Here is a 14207-nt window from a genome sequence, read left to right as displayed (position 1 = left end):
AACCTTGAAAAATTTGTAGTAAGAAAAAATAAATCCAAAAATAATTTTTTTATCTCTGATGAATTAAGTGAAAACCAGAAGGTGAATAGAATGGATTTTTCCATTTCAAAATTCTATGTTCCTTACTCAGATTAAAAATTTCATAGTTATAAACATGTTTCTTTACTGAAGATTTTAAAAGATTCTTTTATTACTTTTCTAAAATGTCACAAGTGTCCAATCAAATCCCCATGAGTGCACAATAACACAGCATGTTAGTAGGCATTTATATTCATTTGTGATCCTGCATTCTTTAATTATAAGAAATACAAGCCACTTTTGGATAACAGTATTTTTCACTACACATATGGAAACACACATACACACACATTTTAAGTATTACATGGTCTTCGTTGTGGATGTATATTGTTTGACTTTACCTAAGCAGAAATGACCTCTAGGAATCAATAATAAGAAATAAATATCTGTTTTTATACCATAAGAAAACCACATATTATAAAGAAATTTTGTTTAGCCTTCTAATGTATACTATAAAACTTTACCTTATAAGTGCATCATTCCCAAATAATTTGCATATTTTGAGAATTTCTATAAAATTAATGATTCCATTGACTGAACACTTCAATGTGACATTTTTGAAAATAAGTTTTTCAGTGCACAAGTATAATTGCTAGGATAAATGGAGGGTTTAACACTTCTTAATTCCATTAAACTGAAAATTTGAGGGTTTTGTATAGTTATTAGGCACACAATGACATTATTTTTCTTATACTGTCATCAAATTCCTCATATGGACTAATTAGGCTCACATTATTCTTGCAGTCAAAAATAACTGTGGGATAACAGAATATAGAATTCTACATTTGAGCCAGGATGTTCCAAACATTTGGATTCTTTTTTTTTTTTTTTTGAAAATAAAAAAGTCCTTCTGAATATAAGGGTAATAAAAGTCCATCCTAACAAAGCAACACACACCCACACACACACACATTCACAGAGACAGTGAAGAGAGAAACAGAGAGATAATGGGAGACAGAGTATGAAAGGAAGAAGTAAACTTTCCATTTGCAGATGATATGGTGTGATATGTAAAAAACCCTAAATATTCCATCAAAAAACTAATAAATAAATTCAGTAAAGTTGCAGGATACAAAATCAGAAGTCAGTTGTATTACTATACATAAGCAACAAACTATCAGAAAGAGATATTTTTTAAAATTCCCATTTACAACTGCATCTAATGGAATAAAATACCTAGGAATAAATTTAATTGAGGAGAGATTTATACACTGAAAACTATAATACAGTGATGAAAGAAACTGAGAAAAACGCAACTAAATTAAAAGATATTCTGTGCCCATGGGCTGAATGAATTAATATTGTTAAAATATACATACTACCCAGATCAATGCAATCCCTATCAAAATTCCAATGCATACCTGGTCAATTCATTCACAACAAAGGAGCCAAGACTATACAATGGGGAATTTATTCTCTCTTCAATAAATGGTGTTGGGGAAACTGGACAGCCAAAAGAATGAAACTGGATCCTCATTTTACACACTCACAAAAATCAACTCAAATGGATTAAAGACTTGAATTTAAGACCTGAAACTGTAAAACTCCTAGAAGAAAGCATAGTGGGTAAGCTCTTTGACATTGATCTTGCCAATAACTTATTGGATTTGACATCAAAAAGCAACAAAAGCAAAAATAAACAAGTAGAACGATATCAAATTAAAATTTCTGCACAACAAAGGAAGCCATCAACAAAATGACAAGGCAACCCATGGAATGGGAAACATATTTGCAAATCATATATCTGATAAGGGGTTAATATTCCAAAAGATATAAGTAAGTCATACAACTTAATAGCAAAAAACAAGCAATCTGACTTAAAAAACTGTGTAGAGGATCTGAATAGACATTTTTCCTCAGAAGATATACAAATGGCCAACAGGTACATGAAAAGGTGTTCAGCATCACTAATCATCAAGAAAATGCAAATCAAAACCAAAATGAGGTATCACCTCACACCTGTTAGAATGGCTGTTAACAGAAAGACAAGAGAGAACAAGTGTTGGTGAGGATGTAGAAAAAAGGGAACTCTCTTTGCATTGATGGGAGAAATATAGACTGGTGCAACTACTATGGAAATAGTATGGAGTGTCCCCCAAAAATGAAAATAGAACCACCATATAATCCAGCAATCCCTCTTCTGGGACTGTTTCCAAAGGAAATGAAAACAGGATCTTGAAGAGACACCTGCACTCTCATGTTCACTGCAACTTTATTCACAGTAGCCAAGATATGCAAACAACCTAATTGTGCATCAACAGATGAATGAATAAAGATGTGGTACATATGTGTAAATATAATAATATAATAAATATACCCCATGAGGTATATTCAGCCATGAGATATGTTGACTTAAAAAAAATGTACAACGTGAGAGTTGTGACTTAAGTTTTATTTGGGACAAAAAGAGGACTGCAGCCCAGGAGACAGCATTTCAGATAGCTCTGAGAAACTGCTCCAAAGAGGAGGAGGAAAGGTCAGTATACATGTGATTTTGGTGAAGGGAGAGTAACATGCAATCAAGCACATATTTTTGCAGAAGGTTTCTGCTAGTCATGAGAAGCAGTCGTCACTATGAAGGATTTTAGTGCTTTTCTAGATATGAGGAGATACAAGAATTGGGCTCATAAAATCAGCTCCTGAAAATATCTAACTATCTGAAAACCTGTCCTGCCAGTTTTTCCCAGAGCACAGAGTGCCTCGTATCTGGTCTCCGCCCTGAACTCCTTTCAGGGGTGGTTGAAAGTCAACTGCTGCAGCAACACATGATTTAATCCTTGTAGAGGTAGATGGCAAGTGCCAATGTCAAGTGCCAATTTGTAGTTGTTAGATAGAAGGGCATCCTGCTGTTTACCACAACTGAAATGGAACTTGAGAACGTTATATAGGTTAGCTAAATCCAACAGAGAAAGACAAATACTGCATGATGTCACTTATATGTGGAATCTAAAAAAGCCAAATTTACAGATACAGATAGTAGAATGGTGGTTACCAGGGGCTGGAGGGTGGGAGAAAAGGGGAGATGTTGGTCAAAGAGCACAAACTTCCAGTTATTATATAAGTAAGTTCTGAGGGTTTGATGTGTGGCATAGTGATTATAGCTAATAATACTCTATTGTATACTTGAAAGTTGCTAAGAGAATAGACCTTAAGTGTTCTCACCACATAAAGAAGTGGTAATTATGTGATAGGATGGAGGTGTTAGTGAACTCTATGGTGGTAATCGTTTTGCATATATAGTGTATCATATCAACAAGTTATATACCTTAAACTTACAGAATCTTATTTGTCAGTTATAACTCTATAAAACTGAGAAAAAACTTGTTTTTACTTATAGTGGTTACGTTGAAGGTTAAATGAGATAGTGCATAAGAATATGCTTCATAAAATATAAAGTGATATAGACATTAAAAGTGTTAATATTATAATGTATCTCAACTTCCCATGATACTTTTATGGTTCTCTTTAAAAACAACATTTTGAACAGTTTTTCATGGAAACAAAATACCCATTTTTAGGGATATTCTGGAATAACAGCATGGTGGATATCGCCATCATTCCTTCTGTTGATATACACTACTAATACAACTGGGGAGAGAATATTGGATTGCTCAGTTAAATGGGACACCAGGTCTTGCTGAATAGAATATGACTCCAGTCCCAAGATAGAATTACACAGTGAATATGCAAGTTAGAAGAATTCCACTTGTGTAAATGTAACAAGGTAGAATTTTAGTGGAAGATCTTTAGCCTGGTGTATACGCAGGTTGTTGGACTTACCCCAGATACCATGGCAACAAAGCATATAATGGGGTTCAGTGATTTGAAATAGATTATGTAGGAGCCACATTCTAATAATGACATTGAAATTTCTGGTAATTGTCAGGAATATATTCTTAAGAGAGCTTACAACTATAATAGTCATTAAACAAACAAGTGATTATATAGTATTAAATACCTTGTCTTAGAACAGCTTGGTTAGAGATTTATAAATTAGTCTTGAGCTCTCACTTTAATACACAAGTTAAATCTCTGACTATTTAGACTCTAGTTGAAGTAGTGATTTGGTTATTATACAGAACTCACTTGCCATATCAATCAGTCTACTTGATTAAAGCTATATTTAACTTACTGTTTATTTTTGGTATCTTAAAGAGTCTAAAATATTGAAGTTCAAGGTATTCAATGTATTTGAACAAAAAAGGATTTGGAATTTTTAAAAGAAATTAAAGCAGTTTCTTACCATAAGCATGAAATCCATTATCCATTTCAAAGAGAAACACACACACACACACACACACACACACACACACACATTCTGGCTTTAGATCATTTGGGCAATGCCTTAGGCGGGGAAAAACTCATTTATATTTTGAGGACTAGTTATCTTGATGCTTCCTGGTGAAAACAACATCAGCACAAATCCCAAACTGACTTACAAAGGACAGATGGGATTTTCTCAGAATTCTAGTTCATATATAAAACAAATCCTTTTGCTTCACTCATCACGGTCCTTAAAGATTTTCAAAAACAGACAAATATGTTAATCGTTTTCAAAGGGAACATATGTTTGAAATGCAGTACATAATTTTGGGGATGCTGTTAACCATTAAGAACATCTTAAAATGGAATAGCATACCATATTATTTTCACATCCTAGAAATCACTGATTAGTTCAATAACTATTAGAAATGAGAGCTATCTTGCATATTTAATTTTGTTTTGAATATCAAGAAATTAAAGTCAGAGTTTAAATAGCTCAGAAAAATTTATACATATAAATAGTAGCTACATTGGGATTAGGACCCATGTTTCTGACTAATGACCTAAGCAGATACTAGCATGCTATAAATAATTTCTGTTTATTCAATTGAGTTTTGTGATAATATACTAGTTACTGCCTTCATGAAATAAATAGAAGTGATTATAACTGTCATTTGGAGTAGGGAAATGGATAAAAAGAAAAGGGAATAGAATAGGGCAAAGATGATACTTGAGTTAAAAGCCGTATTTATTAGCTCTTTTTTACTTAGTAAAAGAGACTTGAGACATCTCATGGAAAGGAAACTCGCTGAGAAATTGCTGCAGATCCTGATAAGAGTGGTGGTCAGTGGACCTAAAGAGAGAGACTTGGGGCTTCTTAGGATTCACAATACTGATGTCAGAAAACACAAGAATTCTTATCGTGAGTTTTAGGAGAAATGAAAGAATAAAGCAACTTGCATTTAACTGAGAACAACACACAGTATTGTTCTCTCCAACTTTTAAGAAAATAGAGCCTGAAACTTCATGTCTGAACGTTTTCTGGATCTTAGAATCCAAGAATAACTAGATACCATCAAATGGGGCTGCATAAGACACTAGAATTTTGAGACCCACTCTATTTACACTTTAAATTTCAGGTTCTTTCATACAAAATGATTTTCTGGAACTTCTGGAAAAATTTTATATCCTCAAACATACAAACTGCATCGAAATAGAAAATTAGTAACTGTGATATTTTATCACATGCATATCCATATACTCACATTTAGGCTAAAGGAAACTAAAGCTACTCTTGTTTTTTCCTTCATGTTAGAACACTGTTTAACATAAACTTCTTTCAAAAAATAAGTTTACAAAAAATATATATCTCAGTAAAAATATATAATGACTTATCTTGAACAGTGTATATGTTTAATAAATATTTAAGAGCATTAATGTGTTAATACTTATGCCATACTCTATAGATAACTCTAAATACGTCTGCATGCATTTCATTCGATGTGAATATTATGCATGTGTATATATCATAAATATACATGTATGTGACTACATGGGGCATTAATAGGGGAGAATGATCATCTGTCAGGTGTTGTTTAGAACCTGAGTAAGATGGCTGAAGTGTCCAGTGAATTTGGGAAAGGAGAGATTTTGACCTTCAAAATAGCAAGCCAAGTGAGGAGACTTTGACTAGATTGGAAAAATATGAAGAGTGAAGTTAGAGTTGAAATATGGTTATATGTGGAATATGCCCTGAAAGGATGTATTTGGAAAATAGTGCGGTTGCTATTTTCTCATGAAGAAGCGTTGCTTCTTAAGAGATCTTTTGTGTAGTCATTTTGACTTCTATTCCTAGTTGCACTGGATTTTTAAGAATGGTAGTGAAGAAATTATAAACTCTGGCATTTTTAGGGTTATTTTGCTGTCCTATAGGAAAATATAAAGATACTGCTCCTTCATTGTAGATTTATGTTCCGTTTTACCAAAGTCATTACTAATTTTTTTTCTTTGTGACTTCATATACATCTACTTAATTATATGACATTAAATAGCTTCTAACTTTTACAGAGATGAATCCATTGAGGTAGGTTTTCAAATCAGTATTTTGTCTATAGCGTAAAAATAAATTGGTTCATTGAGTTGATCTATTTGACAACTACATGGCATTAAGCTTTGTCAGCATTCTGCAAGCTAGTGGTTAATGATAACTAGCTAATGTAATAGATTGGTTGATGGGATTCTCAGTCACCCTTATCTGACTTATGGATATATGGCTTTGTTATTTGGAATCACAATTAAGCATCTGACATAACTGTCATTTGACATACAATATAAACACAGTAAAATATAATCTGTGAATACATATATATATATATTCAATGACACTGTTCATCCTTGGTAGGTATGTTTTCATCATTCATTTTACGAAATACATTTCATTTGGCACCAAATCAAAAAGTGTGGGAAGAAAAGGAAGGCATTTTAGCATACACGTTAATTCACTCAGCAACAAAGAAAAAGTATGCAAATCAACAATGTAATGCCACGTTTTCCAGGAGGCACATGCCTTCAGTCATTTAAACCCATTAGAAGTACCCTAAATGTAATCTCATCTCATGCCTCATGCAATAGTTACAAGACATGGCAAAGATATATATCATATATTCAAATATTCCTTACTACATTCACAGTTAATGTTGAACATTAGATAGTGTTCAGAAATATATGACCTAGTGTTCAGACACAGGTCAACTTTCTACAGTACTCTCTATGTGATAATAATACCTCCTCCCTTAATGGTCTTAGTGGATTAAACGTGTGACTAGACCTATAAGGTTAGGATGATGTGTCTGAGTGGTATTATAAATATTCTCATAAAATAATTGTACACAAAGGAACTTTGATTTTAAAAGTTAACAAACCATTAATCACAAGTTCTAAATGATATTTTTTTTCATCTTTGAGGTCATATTCAGTGTTGCTATTTGGAAGAAACATTTAATAGAGGCATCAAACACTTACTATTTCTGTTATTTACACAGACCACATTCCTGCACATCTTTTCCAATCTCACAGCACTTGATCTTGTATACTCTAGCCCTTGAAGTCCTCAGTTTCTGACTTTGAAACTCATATCTTCTTCAAGTCCCCTTCAATTAAAAAAATAAATAAAAAGCCTGCTCCATATGTGATTCTTAACACTCTCCTTGAGACATTCCAATCTCAAACACTTAGTTGTAGACAGCAGGCACTGTCACCTTATAATAGCCCCACACATCCAAGATAGTCAGCCTACCTCCACATAATTTCCCCACTAAATAGATAATATGAAAGTAAATAGGTAAAAAAGTAAAAGGAGATATTATTATACTTTTGGTGAGAAAAGGGAAAACAAGGTGAAGAGGCAGATAATAGAAAAGTAATACCCTATGAGAGGATAAAATATTTAGTAGGGGAAAAATTGTCAAGCCATAGCTGGACAACTGTTCAAAGATTGTATTTCAGTCCAGTTATGTCATTGTAAACAGGAAGAGGCATCCACTATTGTCCAGGAATCTAAGCTGCATTATCTTTCATTAATTCTAGTAATACTGCACTTAACTTCCCTTTAGTGAAGTTTTATTTTGGTATTTTTTATTGACTAGTGTATTAGGCTTATTCACCTTCACAAAGCTGTGGATCCTCCTACCACGAAGGCTCCTTCCCCACCATAAACACTGGTGAGGAATAAGGTCTGGCATATCGAAGGACTCACTATGACAGTGCTAAACTGTAGTTTCAGGATCCTTCTTTCTACAACTGCCTGTGTCATTGCAGAAAATTCCATTTATTTTTCTTACTTTCCATTAGGTAAGTACCAGACCATACCATTTTTGTGTCTCAGTGTTTTCAGAGTAAAATTAGGACACAGGCTAAGGGACCTGTACCCAGATGATGACAGACATGGCCTTGCATTCTACCTCTTGAACTCTTCATACTTCCAAGATTAGTGTGTAAACTTACAAGAAGGAAGTTCAGAGACTCTTCAATTAGGTTTTAAGCCTGGAATCCTAGTCTCCAGTGTCCAGTGCTGGACACTGAACACAGTTGAGTAAAAGATAAAAATCACATAAGATATCAAATTTCACTGTGACATTCAAAGATTATAATTATTTTGGTAATTCTTTCAATAAAGTGAAAGTAAAATATATCTACAATATAAAGATATGATAATAAGGAAAAAATAAATGTATCGAGTGTGCCTAAATTTACCAAGCAAATAACAATAAAAATGATCTAAGATATTAATATTTGAATTTATTAAAGGCAAAAGGAGCAATGCATTTAATTCCTTTAACCTTTATAGAACTTAGAAACAATTTCTCAGCTGAGATAAGCTATAAAAATTCCACGCAGAGAAGAAATTTTAATGATGTTCATTTTTTTGAAAACAGCTTTAAAAAGAAAAAGAAAACCAAAAAAATTAATTTAACTATACTATAGTTTTCCCTTGTGCAAAGAATCTCAAAGTTCAGCAAACATCAGGACGACCTGAAAGGCTTGTTAAACCACAGATTCCTGGACCCCTCCCCTAGAATTTCTGATTCATTAGCTCTGTGGTGGGGCTTGGGAATTTTTGTCTCTAACAAGTTTCTAGATGATAGTGATGTTACCAGTCCAGAAACTATGCTTTCCTCATCGCATTGTAACATCACCAGAAGCATCCAGAGGAAAGCATTCTAAGGATGAGGGTCCTGAAAAATATCTCTTGCATACAAGAGTTTCAGATATTCTAGAAATCACTGAGAAAATATAGTGACAGATTTTATTCAGTATAACTTAGTGAATGCTTCTCTTTGAAATACTATGTGGAAGTCTGTAAAAAATAATAACTTCGTAGGAAAACTCATTCTGGAATGAGCCTGTCAGAGAAAGCCGAAGATCCATCTGAAAGATTCAATGTCAGTGTTACTATTATCGCAAGGAAACCAGCACATATATCCTAGTTGTTCTTGTGGAGACTGGAAATAGTGTGATGATAAAGATTTAGAGTCTAGGGCTTCCCTGGTGGCGCAGTGGTTGGGAGTCCGCCTGCCGATGCAGGGGACACGGGTTCGTGCCCCGGTCCGGGAAGATCCCACATGCCTCGGAGTGGCTGGGCCCGTGAGCCATGGCCACTGAGCCTGCACAGGCAAAAAAAGATTTAGAGTCTAAACCTCACTAATTTATGGGGAAAAATATATTATTAATGAGGTATTCCACTGATAAATTTACATAAATAATAAGTAGATAAAATTATATTCTTATGTAGACAAAGTTGTGAAAAGTTTAATATATTTTTCAGTTTGAAAGCACTAACTGCAATAGTAATATGTGAAGTTAAATGAAATACATTTATACATAAATTTCACTGCATTTTTCTCGTCATATACCTAATAAATCACCTTTAGGGTCACAGTCTCTTTTACTTATTTCTTGAGGATTTTTTATTCTGGAATAGAAAACTGTGAAAATAAGATAAAAAGCAGTTTACTATATCTCACAATCATATGGATGATAGAAGGGAATTCATAACACTTTAAAGAATTATAGAAGATGTGCCAATAAACAAGTTGCAACTTTGTATGTATTTGAATGATTTATAATAAAATCAATATTAGATTTTAAATATGATGTATTGTTCAAACTTTTATAACTAATTGCTTTTCTTCATTTCTCACATTGTCTGCCAGATTATTGAGGGTAACCAAAAATTTTAGAGGACCAACAAAAGCAAAACTCTAAATTCAGATGTATCAAAATAATTATCTCTTTTTTTTTAACATCTTTATTAGTGTATAATTGCTTTACAATGGTGTGTTAGTTTATGCTTTATAACAAAGTGAATCAGCTATATGTATACATATATCCCCATAACTCCTCCCTCTTGCATCTCCCTCCCACCCTCCCTATCCCACCTCTCTAGGTGGACACAAAACACCGAGCTGATCTCCGTGTGCTATGTAGCTGCTTCCCACTAGCTATCTGTTTTACATTTGGTAGTGTATACATGTCCATGCCACTCTCTCACTTCATCCCAGCTTACCCTTCCCCCTCCCTGTGTCCTCAAGTCCATTCTGTATATCTGCGTCTTTATTCCTGTCATGCCCCTAGGTTCATCAGAACATTTCTTTTTTTAAGATTCCATATATATGTGTTAGCATACAGTATTTGTTTTTCTCTTTGCAACTTACTTCACTCTGTATGACAGTTTCTAAGTTCATCCACCTCACTACAAATAACTCAATTTTGTTTCTTTTTATGGCTGAGTAATATTCCATTGCATACATGTGCCACATCTTCTTTATCCATTCTTCTGTAGATGGACACTTGGGTTGCTTCCATTTCCTGGCTATTGTAAATAGAGCTGTAATGAACATTGTGGTACATGATTCTTTTTGAATTATGGTTTTCACAGGTATATACCCAGTAGTGGGATTGCTGGGTCATACGGTAGTTCTATTTTTAGTTTTTTAAGGAACCTCCATACTGTTCTCCATAGTGGCTGTAACAATTTACATTCCCACCAGCAGTGCAAGAGGGTTCCCTTTTCTCCACACCCTCTCCAGCATTTACTGTTTGTAGATTTTGTGATGATGGCCATTCTGACTGGTGTGAGGAGATACCTCATTGTAGTTTTGATTTGCATTTCTCTAATGATTACTGATGTTGAGCATCCTTTCATGTGTTTGTTGGCAGTCTGTATATCTTCTTTGGAGAAATGTCTGTTTAGGTCCTCTGCCCATTTTTGGATTAGGTTGTTTGTTTTTTTGATATTGAGCTCCATGAGCTGCTTAAAAATTTTGGAGGTTAATCCTTTGTCAGTTGCTTAATTTGCAAATATTTACTCCCATTCTGAAGGTTGGCTTTTCATCTTGTTTATGGTTTCCTTTGCTGTACAAAAGCTTTAAAGTTTCATTAGGTCCCATTTGTTTATTTTTGTTTTTATTTCCATTTCTCTAGGAGGTGGGTCAAAAAGGATCTTGCTGTGATATATGTTATAGACTGTTCTGCCTATGTTTTCCTCTAAGAGTTTTATAGTGTCTGGCCTTACATTGAGGTCTTTAATCCATTTGGAGCTTATTTTTGTGTATGGTGTTAGGGAGTGTTCTAATTTCATTCTTTTACACGTAGCTTTCCAGTTTTCCCAGCACCACTTATTGAAGAGGCTGTCTTTTCTCCATTGTATATTCTTGCCTCCTTTATCAAATATAAGGTGACCATAGGTGCATGGGTTTATCTCTGAGCTTTCTATCCTGTTCCATTGATCTATATGTGTTTTGGTGCAAGTACCATACTGTTTTGAATACTGTAGCTTTGTAGTGTATTCCTAAGTCAGCGAGCCTGATTCCTCCAGCTCCGTTTTTCTTTCTCAAGATTGTTTTGGCTATTCGGGGTCTTTTGTGTTTCCATACAAAAAATAATCATTTCTTTTTATGTGATATTAATATGCATACATACAAAGTTCCCTGAGAGGAGGATATTTATTATTTGCATTTTTATGTTTGCTAATAGTTCTTTATTAGCATCCAGCTATTTTAAAAAATAGCAAAATTCTTGACCTTAAGTAGATCTTAAGCAATTATCTTTCCATTTCTCTCTTCCTTTTATTGCAAAACTGAGTCAAAGAATTATCTTTATTTTTCTCCACTTCCTTGCATTTTTCATTGTTCCATTCACAATAATAAGGCTCTCATCCCCACTCCTCCATGGAAACTGTTCTTACCAGGTTTATAGCAACTTCACTAAGCCAGATCTGGTGGCTAATTCTAAGCCCTCAACTTACTGGATTTTCAGCTGTATTTGGCACTGTTCATCACTTCTTTCTTCCTATAATATTTACTTTACTTGGCCTATGGGACACCATTATACTCCTTCATCCCAATGCCATACCCTTTGCTAGTTCCTTTTCTTTCCTAATGTTTCTTCTGCCGACCTAACCATTTCCCTGAACTCAAAACTCATTTATCAAACTGTCTGCTTCTCTTCGTATCTTTACTATGTAGCAGTGTCAAAAATGGATTTTGTCCAAAATAAAGGTTTTGTCTCTCCCTCCAAGCTCTAAAAGGTAGGCTATCAGAAAACAAGATCTTATTAAATGTCATGTATAAAGAACTGACAATGGAACCTGGAATATGGTATTCAAAGAATAAACATGAAAGCAAATAAAAACAAATGACAAACAGAAAGCAGAGACATGACAATTTAAATGCAGTAACAGGTGGGATTTGAAATAATGTGACATCTCCATAGGTAGCATTGTATGATACAGAAGCAGGATTCAAAAAAAGGAAATGATTGTTAATTGTCTCAGAGACTTTTTCCAAAGATAAGATATACTTGGCTAAGAGTTTCAGGAATTCCTTGTGTAGAAACTTACAGCATGTTTTTTAAAACTATTTAAATTATATATCAGTATATATGTATATAACTCCATGGAATTTAAGCCATATTTTAAAGTTCATAAGGTCTTTGTGATAGAAATCTTTCAGATATTATTAGCGAAAACTATGAACAGTATGGACTCAACTGCAGGTACAATTCTGCTACCACTTTAAGCACACCAGGTAAGCAGCATCTCTTTCACAAGGCAGACTTTGCAAAGACTTATTCCTAAGTGTCCTTTTACATAACTAACACAACAGTGAGCTGGTTACACAACAATCTTCCCTCACAAGATATATATTCAGGTGGGCTACTTCAAATTCATATGATAGATCTCTGCAACTAAGGGTCTGCCACTGTATCTCCTTACATACCTTTCATCTTCTGGATAAGATCATAGTAGAATAAAATGGAAAACACACATACATACAGCATTATGAAACTCTATCTAAAAAGTAAGATGCAGTTTAATCTAGACTTGCTATTGGATCTCTTCCAATTTCAATTCATCAGAGACTTAATCAGATATAGTTGCTTTACTGTGAGTATTCAGAAGAGCATTTTAATTTTCTGAGCTATTAAATGAGATGGGTGAATGCAGAAAAAAAATAAGAAAAAAAAAGAAAGGTAAAGGAAGCTGCTTGTATCTTTACTCACCTCTATTACAAATAAGAAATCATCACTCAGTTTGAAAATATTGCTCCTTATTAGCATTTTATGCGCTCCCCCTCAAGGCCTGGGCTTGTGGATAAGAAGCAACAGCTACTCCTAACTTCAATTTGGGAAGAAGCAGCTGCATCCTCTCTCTTTAGAGTTTACACAGCACCCTGGAATCCATGGTGGCAGCCGGGCATTGTGTTTCTCTGGCTATTATACTGTCTCTGCTGTTTCATGAGGCTTAGGGTACTAATTTCAGGATATAGAATGTTTAGCCCTTGCAGGCTTGAGGCTGGTAGCCCTCCAGCTGATAGTAATGTGTCCTTGAGTTTGAGTATGTCTTTCTGCATCAGCATCTCCAGTAAATAATTTCTTGCCATCTATTTTCCAACCACTGTATGCATTTGATAGAGTAAGTGAAGCCACGGGATTATTGCAGTGACACACTGCACATCCTTGTCATTTTCTTGGCAGTTTTCCATTATAAAATACCAAGCATATTTTGCACTTATTCTCCAAAACCATTTCAGTTTTGTAATTTTTGTCATCCTCAGCAAATTAATCCCACACATGCCTTTGTCTGTCATGTGAACCATGCAGAAATCTTGAATTATGTCACCTCTGTAAATGGAAATCTTGGAAGAAGGATTAAATGCTAAGGGTGATCAGTCAAAGAAAGTGGCAACTCGTCTGGTTCAATGATTAAAGTCTGGACCTGAAAATAAGAATTACTAGGTTCTATTTGTAGCTTTGCTATCAATTTGCTGTATGACTTTTAGCAAGATTTTTCACCAGGAATTAGTTTT

Source organism: Leucopleurus acutus (genome assembly GCF_964270905.1).
Source record: "Leucopleurus acutus genome assembly, chromosome: 18".
Classification (NCBI taxonomy): Eukaryota; Metazoa; Chordata; class Mammalia; order Artiodactyla; family Delphinidae; genus Leucopleurus; species Leucopleurus acutus.
This window is presented reverse-complemented; position numbering follows the sequence as displayed.